The sequence below is a fragment of the Pyrgilauda ruficollis genome, unplaced genomic scaffold (assembly GCF_017590135.1).
Source record: "Pyrgilauda ruficollis isolate IOZ18807 unplaced genomic scaffold, ASM1759013v1 scaffold41, whole genome shotgun sequence".
NCBI classification, from domain to species: Eukaryota; Metazoa; Chordata; class Aves; order Passeriformes; family Passeridae; genus Pyrgilauda; species Pyrgilauda ruficollis.
Window position 1 is genome coordinate 3,993,225 of NW_024525601.1, and position 13,934 is coordinate 4,007,158.

At 38.0% G+C, this 13,934-nt stretch overlaps 1 protein-coding gene across 8 annotated transcripts in view; it reads right to left on the minus strand.

Moving 5' to 3' along the window:
* Positions 1 to 13,934, minus strand: part of PTPRM (protein tyrosine phosphatase receptor type M) — a 437,865-nt gene that overhangs the window by 91,948 nt on the left and 331,983 nt on the right. The window lies entirely within an intron of this gene.

Genomic DNA, 13,934 nt, shown 5'->3' on the forward strand with positions numbered 1-13,934 from the left:
TTACTCTCATCTCTTTCCATCTGATAATCAAGGGATAGTTGCCAGTGCACTGACACACGTGGTCAACAGCACCTCAGTCCTCGGGGACCACCACTGAATTAAAGGGGACTACTTGGATATGAAGGTGTTGTGAACTACAGTATCAGATGCTATCTGATTAAACATATAAATAAAAAAGAAAAGACATTTCACTGGAACTGACAAATCAGCAACAATGTTCAGGCACATAGAAGAGTCTGGAGAAGTTTTATTGAGACTGTGTAACACAACAATCTAGTTTATATAATACTGTATAGTCTATGTTGGAGCTCTGAATACACACTGCACACTCAAGAGACATTTCAAATTGACTCGTATTCCTAAAGACTATTTTCTGTCACTCCTGATTTCAGGAGAATTAGTCACATGAGTTAGTTGCTTCTCAGCAGGAGTGGTCTGTCAGAGACAAGATCTTAAATCTGATACTACAATAGTGATTCATTAAACTATAGAATTGCCTTGGATGCATATATCAGTTTTTTTTCCAGATCTGTCTGCTTCAGTCTAAAGTCTCACTGTCTCTCCCTGAGTTATGCTTAGCTATATCACAAAACAACATGTCCAAAACTCTTGATTTTTCCTTCAACCTCTGAGGCATCTGTGATCCTGATGACAGCAGATCCCATGAATATTTGGGCTGTTTCCCTAGCCCATGACTCTGTCTGAGACCAAGCTTTTCTCCAAGTTCTTGCCTTGAGCCTTAATTTAAATTTTCCAGATTCCTTCTGTAGAGTATCTTCAAGGTATGGGTTTAAAAAAACAAATGCTCCACAGACTTTAATTGTATTGTCTGTTAATTTAATGACTTTTCCTCTGTGGAAATGAGCCAGGTCATATTCATCTGACGGAACAATCTTTTACATATCTTCAACTAGAAGTTACAGGAGCTTATTATCTCACCTAGGTTCCTTCTACTGCTAGAGGTCGAATGTATCAAGCACAACCAACTTGTACTAACTTTCAAAGCCTTTCTGTTAACTCATATTCAGTATGAAAAGATGGTTCCCACCACAGGCAAAATTTTACACCAGCCTCCCCTAGATTTTCAAACACTTGTCTCCTCTCATGCTACACAGGAGGGGCTTTCTGTAACTCTCCCAACTGATCTCATTCTTCAACTTCAAATCACTACTGCCTCAGCCTCCTCATGCTCCCCATCTATCCACCTGTTATCCCCCACCTTTCACCTAGATGAGAAGCCATTTGGGCAGGAGCTGTGGTTGTGCTCTGTACCAATGTAGAACCAAGCTCAGCAGTATCTTAATCCATGAATAAAGCTCAAAATATCTTTGAAATTAAAGGCTTGCTAAAATAAAAGCAGGAATAGTAAGTGCAGGCATGGCAGTGGGTCACTGGACAGGAAAGTATTAAGGGTCACATTTGGCCCTCCATAAGCTGACAGACTGCCACCCCATTCCCAAGGGCATGTTCCCATGACTGAAAGTGAATGAAGTACACTGCCTTAAACTCCTGCTGCAGCACTTGCAGCAATGAGCAGTGCTGTGCCTTTGCCCACCCCAGCTCAGGAGTCACCTGTGTTTGCTTGAGCCTTTGCTTACTCTGTAGACTTGATAATAAAATGGGTTCTTTGTTACTCCCCAGTGCATAAATGCACAAGGGAGCATGATCTGAACTCTTTCATATCAGAGATCGTTAAATTTCATTTGAGTACTGTAAGTAAAACAAAACTCTTAGGTCTTTGCATCCTTCAATCTCCCTCCTCCTTCATATCTAATTGTAATGAATAAGTAATATATTATTCAAAGTAGAATCTGAGACTTATCACCTAATACATGAATAACTTAACTGAAGTCCTTTGTAAGGACAGGCTTATCAAAGTGATAACATGACATGGATATTTTTTTTCCTCTTTCACCCTTAGATGGCAGTACATTTAGATGGCAGTCATGCATGACTCCCCTTCCTATCCTTGGGTCCCATGATCAAGCTAAAGCAGATTTATTTTTAAAGACAGTAACAACTGTACAGTACTTCTCAATCTGAATCTAATTCTGGAAATAGGTCTTGTGGGAAAAGTCCAAATCTGAAACAACTTTCAGGAAGAGAGCAATATCAGCCATACTTCTGTACTGTGAACAAAAACACCCACTGGACTCAGTCAAGTAAACTTTAGCTGAATATAACATTTCTAGCATCTGCAGTTTTCAGATTTTGCTGAAAGTGTTGCAGTGCTGCAGTCTCTGCATCTCATCCACTCCTTGGATCTCTCAATCCCCAAGAGGGTCTAGCTATACAAGATTTAAGAAACTTGTAAAACCGTGGCACCTCACATCTCCACCACCACTCACACTCTTATATTTGAAGTAATTTTGGGGGGAAAAAAAGGTTTAAATATTTGATCATCCTCACTCATGGAAAAGATACTTCATAGCTACTATCTGATGTTTCATCCTTCTTAAAGGAAAAGAGATCTACAATCAAAGGGAAAACATAAAACAGATGCAAGCTCCCAGGATGATTACCTAGGATGAAATTATTTTTGTAGGGAAAGCAAAAAGATCAGCTTATCACACAAATAGTGTTACCATTACTATATGAGGAAAGTGAATGTACTATCTCAGTCCCAGGAAAGAGGAGCTTGATATTCAGGAAAATCTCAAGACTAGCTAAAACCTGTTGGAATTTTAAGGCACAATAGAATGAAGTGAACTGGTGCAATGGTTAAAATACATTAAAATGCACAGCAGACAAAATACAGACTTCCCCTGCAAAACTCTGCAGCATTTTGTGTATCATTTACTCTGTTCTGTTACAAAATTAATAAAAACGCTCCAGGAAAGTAATAAGCTAAACAGCTCATCACAATCTGTCCCCATTTTATCCACTGATGAAAACTGTCCAATGATGCATTGCACTTCTCCGTACAGTGCCTCCTTGCTGAATGGCCCACTCTGTAAAACCTGTGCCAGCCTAACTCAGTATCTCTCTCAAAATCCTCCTTCCCTGTGACTTCTCCCTCAAACCCTCCAAGAAACCAACTCCAATAACTGCTAAGTTGCTACTATATTGTCAGCCTCTGTCTAGCTCATTTTCCACCTATTTTTCTGCATCCCTTTTCTCAGTCCTGTCTTGACTTAAATACCAAACTCTTTTGGACCTAGCTTGCCTTGCCTCTTCTCTGTTTAAAAAGCACTGGGCACAAAGAATGAGGCATAATGGGACACTGCCATAGTTAGAGGAACGCAACAATGTGAAATAAATTTTTTTAAAAAATGGTAACTGGGGTTGAAATGAACTCAGGCCCTGCCAAAAACGTGCTTTCCATTTTAACTTAGGAACAATGAGAAAAGCATATTAATTAGAATCTAACAAAAACTTCCTGCTTCCCCATTCCACACTGAGTGGTCTTCTCCTTTCTGTATCAGTAAGCCTCCCTTCTCACCAGGCAAAGAAAAGAGAAACAAGATGCTGGCACTTTCCACAGCTCCAGCAACACATCACCAACATATTATAAACAAAGCGAGATGAAATTTGTAATTGTGCTATTTAAGGAATTGGGCTGAATTTATTTATTTTTTTTTAAATTAATGCACTGACCTACTGCACTTACTGTAACTCAAGATAAAATAGCTGCTTCTTACATACTTATTGTTTTAAATTTTACTTCTCTGTTTGTGGACAAATCACAGAAATGGTTCAGATGAAGAAAGGATTGGGGCTTTCATGTAACCCAGTAGTGCAGTGCACTTACAGCTGCAAAAGCATTTTAACAGTTTGCTCACCAAACCTCTAAAGGAAACTAAACTACAGTAAGAATGATCTTTTAGTAAAATGCTTTAGCAGCTGGTTAGAAAGATGTGATACCAAGAGTAGGGTTAAGTGGTCATTTTTTTCACAACATTACTAGTGGCTATTCTGCATAGGTGCATGTTGATATTTGCACTATTTACCACATACACACTGACCTGGAAAATTCCCAGAATCTTTTTCAACAAAACACAATTTTTGAATTGTAGTAATAATTAGAAATAGGGTTAGAAAGTTACAAATTTATCTCATGAGGCAGAGTAATTGGATATTCACTTAAGGCGAAATTCAATGTTGAAAGATATAAAGGCATGCATATGGGAAAAATAATCCTAGTTATACACACACACAATATTGCATCTAAATGACTTCATAAAATACAGAAGAAAGAGATCTGACAGTCACTGATTCTTTGAAGACAAGAAGTTTAGCACTACGTATAGTCAAAAAGGCAAAACGAAGTCAGAAATGACTATGTAAGGGACAGAGAACAAATTGGAAAATGTGATTAAACAATTGTATAGATCTATGGAGCTTCCACATTTTGAACACTGCATGCAGTTCTGACACATGCCCATCCAAAAAAGATTTTCACAAAGCAGAGAACATATACAGAGAGGTGACAGGAAGATCAAAGGGGCAGATCCTACCAGAAGAGCAGTAATCCTTCCATAGATAAGGAGTCCCTAGTTTAAAAAGGAGGCAGTTGAACTGAGAATATGATAAAAGCATATAGAAACATGAAGAAAATTAATACAAATAAAGAATTTGTATTTCTCAACAATGAAAGAACCAGAAGCAGAGAGTGAGTATACAGATTTTTTAAAATATAAAAGCAAATATTTTCACAAAACCCTGAAAATGCTCTGCTCTGCCTTGAGTCCTGTGTGCATTTCTGGGCACCACAATATAAAAAAGACATTATGCTATTAGAAAGTGTCCAAAGAAGGACAACAAAGATGATGAAGGGCCTTGAGGGGAAGCTGTATAAGGAATGCCTGAGGTCACTTGGTCTGTTCAGCCTGGAAAATGAGAGACTAGGACAGACCTCACTGTGGTGTGCAACTTCCTCATGAGGGGAAGAGAAGGGGCAGGCGCTGATCTCTGCTCTGAGCTGACCACTGACAGGACCCAAGGGAATGCCTGAAGTTGTGCCAGGGGAGGTTTGGGTAGGACATCGGGAAAAGGTTCTTCTCCCAGTGGGCGCTTGGGCACTGGAACAGGCTCCCCAGGGAAGTGGTCAAAGCACCAAGCCAGACAGAGCTCAAGAAGTGTTTGGACACTCAGGTGTCACTCTTGGGGTGTCCAATGCAGGGCCAGGAGCTGGACTCGATGATTCTAGTGGGTCCGTTTCAATTCAGGATATTCTATGAAAATTTTGTTAACGCATCAGCACTAGGGCTCATGAGATATCAAAAGCTAGTATCAGTAAAATAAAATTTGATTAATGGCTGAGTGGAGGACAGTGAATGCATTACCTTCCCTGCATTCTGTTTCTGTATTCAGCTGAAGGTCTGTCACTGGCCACTAACACAGACACAGTGTGGACTTTTTTTTTCAAAATTTGATTCCACAAATTTTTTATTGTATTAACAATCCCTTCAACAGGTAATGCAGGAAACAGGATTTGAATATATTATTTGCTTTTCTAGCACTCAGAATTACTCACATTTTTGGATTTTTTTAGTCTACTTACAATACCAGCTGTGTTAATCAACATTGTTATTATTATTATTTTTAGTATTAGTAGTAGTAGTAGTTGTTGTTGTTGTTGTTGTATATAAATTAAATTAATTACTTTGCCCATCTATTTTGGCTGCTTAGGATATGCTGAAAGAAAACTCACAGCTAATTTTGGGAAATCTGCTTCAACCCTAAATAATTTAATAAGCATAACTGATTCAACAACATTCAGCATGAAGATGCAATGTGATAAAGGCTCTCCACAGGAAGTGGGTGAAAAAGTGCAAAGATAACAGACTTGTTCCTTGTTTATTGAGCTTTTATACACGTTTCCAACTTATGTTGAAATTATTTTTTCTTGAACAACAAAACAATTCTTCTTAATAACTGTGACTGCTTTCCTGTCTTCAACAATGGGTCCTCTAAGGCAGAGATAAACCCACACATCACATATCATAGCGAGATTTACATGTGTGTGAGCTGGTACACATTTGGTAACACTGGGTATTATTCTAATCTGCATTAGAAAATTCAAAATGCTACTTTCTATTTTTAGAATTATTTTTTCTTTATGTGGGGATACTCTGAATCCCCACTGCCTCATTTGTACTCTTTATGTTGCTTTTTATTGTTAAAAAGTCCTTACAGAAAACAAGTTTTCAGAACCTGAATATCAAATCCAATTCAATCAAAATGCTACATTTCTTTAGGTGTTATTAAATAACTGTAAATACAAGTAATTGGTATTTTAGTCTACTTTACATCTCTTATCAAAACAGCAACACTCTGCACAGAACCCTTTCTATCTCCCCCAAATGGACCGGGCCACAAATATGAAGCAATTGAAATGAAATAAGGAAATTAAATAGAAAGAGTATGTGATTAGTGACAGTAAAGTCACCTGAACTTCTGTTATTCAATTGAACATTTATATGTCTTATATTGAAATGCAATATGCTCAAGGCTGCAATTTCACAGTGACATTAAACTGTTCTGTCAATATTCTATCAGACAAGAAATAAGGTTTGGAGAAATATTTTTAAAGGCACTACACTTTGCAGCAAGAACTAGAGAACACTTAATAAAATACTTTACAAGCTGTCCCCACTTCAAGGATAGCATTTCTAGAGAAGAACCTCAGGAAAAATAATTGTTAAGGGAATTATAAAGAAGCAAAAGGTGGGAGGATAACACCAAATTGTGTAGTTCCTTGCTTATGATCTCTTAGTGTGCAATACTGTATTAGATTATAAAATTATTCTTTGTCCTAAGAAGTTTAACATCTATTTTGCATTGACACAGAACAGTATGGAAGACTGATTTAGAGATTACAAATATTTTAATATAGCCAAGGGTGCATAAGCCTTTTTACCTCATGTACAAAAGGGTGGTTAATTATAATTTCTTTTAGGTGCCTTCTCTTTGTTCTAATTATCAGCTTCCTGCTTCAAAGTAAATGCTAACATTATTCATTTTCATCATGCTCTTGCGTTCTCTGATAAAGAAAACAGAATGAACTTTTAAGAAAATGCTGTGATGATGCTCAAATTTTGGAAACAGTGTTCTTGATACCATTGAATTGAATTTTCATCCCTTTCATTCACTGTGGCTTTCATTTTTTTGCCACAGAGACATCGGATGAACTTTCAGACCAAGAAGACATTCCAACACTACCACGACTGATGGTAAAGAGAGAAGGAGAAAAGAATACAAGTAAAGGGATGGGGGGAAAGATTCCTTTGACTTACAAAGCTAAGGGAATTGAGTGCAAAAAGAGTGCAAATGTTTTACAGTAAGGTGGAGGTTAACAAAAATGATTTGATTTTTATTAGAATAAACAAAACCAGTTTTGATTTCTGTGGTTCTTTCTTAACTTGGCATTTTACTCACTGCATGTAAGAACTTCAGTGGTCTTTTTGCACTTTTTTGTTACCAGTAGACTGGTTCATTAGCACCACAAGAGATGAGAGGCAAAAAGAAAAGCTATTTGGAAAGTTCCCAGTATCACTTGTAGCTCACAGGAAAAGTACGGCATAACTTGAGAAACAGTGGCTGAGAATATGAAAATAAATGGGAAATGAGAAGGAAAAGATGACTGAAAAGTAAGGTACAGCTGCAGTCAGAGACACATACCTCATCTACTTTTGCTCCTAAGTGTTCTTTCTTGAATTCATGTATCCAGCACATGCTCTGAGATTTGCTTACAGCGACATCATAAAAAACTCAGCTTACTTGTTTCTCAATTTCTGCTTTGTGTGAAACTTCACCATCAGGTTATCTGAGTTTCTGCAAGTGAGGGTTATAGCATCAAACCCAAAAACACCCCAGGTCAAAGGAGGCACTGCACTGAGAGACCTTGCTCATGCAGAGCAGGAACACTGGTGATTGCCTGACTGCAAAAAATGCAGCTATGCCCTGGTGCACCAGATTAACGTAACGACATTTATTTGAAATGGGCTGACTCTTGTCTTAGCTCTCAGAAAGTTAAATGTGTGGTTACAGTTTAGTTGTTGCATGTCCACCCAAGAGGACCTCGATTCATTTTAGCGTGATTGATAGGTTCTTCAGGGAAGGCTCTAGGCTATGGCAGTAAAAGGCAATTGGAGAAGCTCTGGCAGAACTCTTTGTCTGCAAAGCTGCTGGCTGCACTATTTTTGGCTCAAGTTAGTCACTGGCCTTGGTCTTCAAAAAATGCACCCACACAATTAAAAAAAATATCCAACACAATTAAAAAAAAAATCCAACAACCTTCTGCCTTCCCAAGAGAATAAAACTGTAATGAGACGCAAGCAGCAATATTTCCCATCATTTACTAATCTTGAGCATGATCTTGAATACTGTAAGTAATGAACTGGGCAATAAGCTGTCCCATTCTTCTCAGCTAAACTAAGCAAGGAAAAATGAAAAGTCACAAATTCTCTCATTCTGTTACAAGATTTAACAATTTTGCAATATGAATTTTTATTTGTGATTTGCTTATGATCCTCAAATTAAAAAAGAAAATAGTGAACACAATGTTTAACTGACATATAGGTCCCCCTGAATTATAGGGGTGTGTAAGAAAACCACACAGAATATTAAAACTTGGTTTGTTCCCACAAATTAATTACAAGGCAAATACTTATGAATCTGTTCATTACACGAAAGACTTGTTACTTAAGTGATTAGAGCAGCCATGTAGAATTATTTGCAGGATGAGGATCAGGGCGCCACTTAGAATGGAGGAGGCCAAAGTATGGCAAATCCTTTATGAGCGGAGAGAAGAACCCAGCAGCCCAGCTGCAACACTTGAAGGCCTTTTTGACAGAAAAGGAAATGGACTTTTACATGTTACATGACTAAGCAGGGAATTCAGTCTGGATTTCTCTCAGTAGACAAATCCTGGACAAGGAGAGACTGAGAGAGCTGTGCTTGCTCAGCCTGGAGAAGAAAAATCTCACAGGGGATTTTAGTTTTATTTTAATAACATAATGGGAGCAGATGAAATAGACAGAACCAGACTCCAGGAACAAGATGAAAGAACAAGAGACCCTGGATATGAGTTGCAGTTCAGGAAATTCCTGCTAGACTTAGTAAGGTTTTTGTCACCATTGCAGAAGTCAAACAGTGGAGCAGGTGCTCAGAAAGATGGGATCTCAGTCTCTGGAAATACTCAAAACCCTGCTGGACAATGTCCTGAGCAACTTGATTTATTCTAAATCTGCTTTGAGCAGGAGGTTAGAAAAGATGACCTCTGAAGTTCCCTTCAGATCCAAATGATACCAGAATTCCCGTTAAGTGTTCTAGTAAAAGGGCTTTTTCATAAAAAGGAAGACATGGGGATTTAAAGCACTACAGATCTGAACACAATCCTCAATTGTGCCTGTTCTTTGAATAGTCCTACATGTAAGATGAAGTCAGAACCAAAACAGATTAATACTAGCAAAATTAGAAACACTCAAATAATTAAATATGATTATAGATATAAATTCCTTTTAGTTAATTATTTAATTCTTTCAGCATTGTTTTCTGCTGCTTGTACTAAACCACCTTTCTAACATAAGGACTGAAGCTTGTGTAAATATTTTTATCAATAAAGCTTTTTCATTAGAGAGTTAGTTATATTCACACTGAACTGCATAATGAGAATGTAAAAAATTTTCCATGAAAAAAGACAAATTATGTTTTGATTCTCTAAAATGGTATTAATAATGTGCTCTTATTTAAATGAAAATGAAATGTTCAATTTTCCATTATGTTTTATTTGTATTAATTTCTGCTACATTAATTGTAGATAAATATAAAATGGCATTACACTACTTTACAGGCTTCTATGACAGTATTTCAAGTTTACTGAAATTACGTATTTGAAGTCATTGAAGAAATCCTTTTCTGAAATGTATGGTCACAGGAAAATTACACACCTGACCTTTCCTTTTGCCTGAGAATTCTTTCTCCCACACAAAAAGAAACTTCATTCTCTTAGCTAACCCTATTTGAAGAACATGAAATGAGAATTTACACAGAACCCACACTTTCTCTTTTGTTACTATATATGCCATCTTACTGAAGGTCAGAAAAGACCTCCAAGATCAAGTCCAAGCTTGGATTGACCACCACCCTCTCAATTAAAATACAGCACTAAGTGCCAAATCCTGCTGTTTCTTGAACACTTCCAGGGATGGCGACTCCACTTCTTTCCTGGGCAACCCATTCCAATGCTCCACCACCCGTTCAGTGAAGAAATTCTTCCTGATGTCCAACCTGAACCTCCCCTGGTACAGCTTGAGGCTGTGTCCTCTTGTCCTGCTGCCTGGGAGAAGAGGCTGAACCCCACCTCACCCCACTGCAGGGAGTTTTAGAGAAGGACAAGGTCTCCCCCGAGTCTCCTTTTCTCCAGGCTACACCACCCCAGATCTACATTTAAACAGGATTATCTAGGTTCTTTAGTATGCAAATTAATATACATATCTGATCTTGTTTCAAAAGCTAAAATTTTAAAGAAACCTATGTAAATGAATGAAAGATGTGTATATCATATTTGGTTCATATTTTCTCCATATTAGTGTGTAGATGTGTATTAAAGATCCTGCACAAGGTAGAAGAACACCCTATTCATAACATATTGTAAAATATACATTTTTCATTTGACATTGCAATTCCCCTTTGTTTCAACAACAGCTTTTCTCTTTCCTCTTTGCCCCCATCATATTATCCTATGATCTGAATTAAAAAACTAAACAGACAACACTGGGACCTACTCAGGAGGAGGTAGCTGTGTGATGTGCAGTGCCAGACAACATGAACATGAAAGCTTTTCACAAGAACACATCCACGACAGATTTTGAAATTCTCTTCCTGAAACTAATTACCATTTTAGAAAAGGCTGGCTAATGATGAAAGAAAACACCTTCTTATCCCATAGCTGTCAGGTTTAAATAGAGCCTCAAACTCCCAGGCATAGTATGAAATGTAGGTGTCTGCAGTCCCTCCACTTTCACAAACCAAAACAAGAGGCAGTGTTAAACTAATGCAAATTTACTTTGGGATGGTTTCCCCACCAAATTTTTACTGTATTTTCTGAGGTGTTGTAAGCATGAGGAATATGAGGAATTACAGAGATGTATGGCAGATGTGTCTGTTAAGATGCATTAGCCTCTGCCTATGAGGTTTGCTACAATATTCTCAAAGTCCTTAAGCATGGCCAGGCAAAAGTCTTTCTTTAGAAGTCTATCTCCCACATTTTCTTACACCAAGAGAAAATCCCTAGCCCCACAGCCCTCACTACTTGAGGCTGATCTGGGTATGGAACAGGTGTCTGCTATGTGAAATATCTTGTTACTTGCACTATGGGGTTAGAAAATTTGTCTTGCAAGTCCCAGTGCAGGAAGCATATCCCTGGATCTCTGCAGCATCTAAGAAGTTAGTTCTTGCATAGGCCCAAGTTAATAGATAACAAGAGGAACTGTGACAGTTTTAAACACAGGAGAAGTTTTTTCTTTAAGGTATTTAGGTCTTTATGCAGATCCCTCTCTCACTAGCCAGAAACTAAGGCATTTGAGGGCAAATTGTCTGCTGGGTATACATCAAAAGAAGCAAGCTTGTGACAGGCATGGTCCTGTGAGGCCAGGCTGCACGGAGCTTTCAGCAACCTGATCTAGTGGAAGGTATCCCTGACCATGGCATGGGGTGTTGAACTAGAGATATTTAAAGTCCCTTCCAATGCAAACCATTCTATCATTTGGCTATCAGTATAAGGGCATAAAATGTCATCAAAATAAATGAAGTTCTCTGAAACATCCTGTAAAAGGGATGTTTAGCATATTTTGAAGGTATCTTTAGTGTATTTTCTAATAAGTTATATGTATTGTATATATTATAAAAATGCATGTTGATATGTAAACATAATTAAATATATGTAGTGGAGGAAAGGTTTTGACGGGCTTAACCTAATACAACTCATTCACTGCTTTGCTGATCCCCAGTAGTGGGATACAAAAGAACAAAAGGCTTTCTGCTGATGAAAAATTCTGTTGTGTTAGTCCAGATGTTGTGGTAAACAGACAACCATCCTGACCTAACTCCTGTGTAAGTCCTGCAGTGGCAGGTACTTCTTCAGTTCCTTAATATAATGCCCTCTGTGAAAGACAGAGTTCCTTGCCCACACTGACGTTTGATCCACAACCTTCACTTGAATAGATAATTTTTGCCTCTTTGTATCCTAATACAAGCAGCGGCCTGTAGAACATATTTGCTAGTGCTGGAATTGAGCATTCACAAACTTGCACATAACTTTTTCTGCACTACCTACACTCTATCATGTGCCTTTCACTTTTTCAAGCAATTCCCTCCTTCAAGACTTCTGTAATATTCAGTATACCTCAGCAGTTCAAAATATCCAATACACAGAGTCTTAATCAGTCTTTTAGGAGCCTATCTTCCACAATAAGTAATCTGTCTCAACAAAAGTCGCTGACTAAAAGCTCAGAATAGGCAATATTTAGTCATGTAATAAAGAAAATAATTTCTCCTAAGGGGCTGCTGAAATTGGGTGCCTCTCAGGGCAGGCAGAATAACTACTGGGATGCATGAGGCTACACCTGGAGCATTTTTGGAAGTGCATAAGTGCACCAGTGCTCTGTGCTCAAAGTGGGAAGGAAGGCACTAAAGAGTGGATCTTTAGCAGCATGTAGCTCGTAGCTTGTAAACCATTCAGTGCACTCCCAATCCATGGGTATCATTTAATTGGGAGATGGACTGCTGCTAATCCAAAGGCACAACCAGAGGAGGAAGTGCTCCAGCTGAGACCTTGTGTGTCTGATACTGTTTGGTCAGCCTAAGGTGCAGCTGCACGCTCAATCCAATTTTATCCCACACAGCAGAATGCGACATCTGGGAGAACCTGTCATCTGTCCCCTGTATAAAATGCTAATGAAGTTGTCCAGCCCCTACTTCTCTTTTAGCAGGTATGTGTGTTGGGGCCTTTTGTGCAATATTCAGTGGCTCATAAGGAAGATTTTAATGTGAGGCCTGTATGGCAAGGAAGGATGATTAATCCACTTTAGGGGCTCTTTACAGCATGCTGCAAAGGGCAGCTGATACAGCTGCATACCACAGTGGCTTTAGGTAACATTATTTCAAATATTTAGATACCTTCATTTTTAATTCTGGCAAACTTGAACCTATTAACACCAAAGACTTTCTTAATTAAAAGATGTAAGAAAGGTGTCACGGAAAGCTTCTCTAAATCTTTCTAATACAACTTCATCTGAAAAATACAATCGGTTTTCCAGCCACAATAACTTCAACATTTGAAAAGAATTTTAATTAATGATTGCATATAATACAGGATTTTCACTCAGAGCTTTGCCACCCACAAGCAGAATGATAATCCAGAGACTGAAGAATCAAATTTTGCATGGAACTGCACTACTTTTAAGTCTATACCTCTGTTACAGAAACACAAAGGAAAAATGAATGCCTTGTACTCAAATCTAATTCCAAATTCTATGAAAATACACTTTCAAAGACAGAATGACATCTTTTATCCTTGGAAAAACCTGAAACTTCTAAACAGAGCTTGCATGGTAAAGCTCCTTTGAGCAGAGTCAAAGCAGCAAATAGTCATAGCCCTTCCCCTGATGAAATCATCCATCACAAAAAATAATATATGTAAAAAAAGAGAGCTGCTAGGTACTCTGCTGTTCTTCAAAAGGCAACAACCTCTAACAAGTAAAAAACTACTATATCATTAAAAACATCAGTCAGTTAGAATTTGCAAATTTAAAAGTAATGATAGCTGCTGTTTTTACAATACACAGTCTAGTACTTCAAATATACTGAAGTATTACAGTTTACAGTAGTGATGTAATACAGTTAAGTACACCGAGATTTATAGATACAGAGAACTGTCTGAAGGGAGGTGGCCCTGAGGCCAGACACAGAACTAACAGGCTATTGTGTTG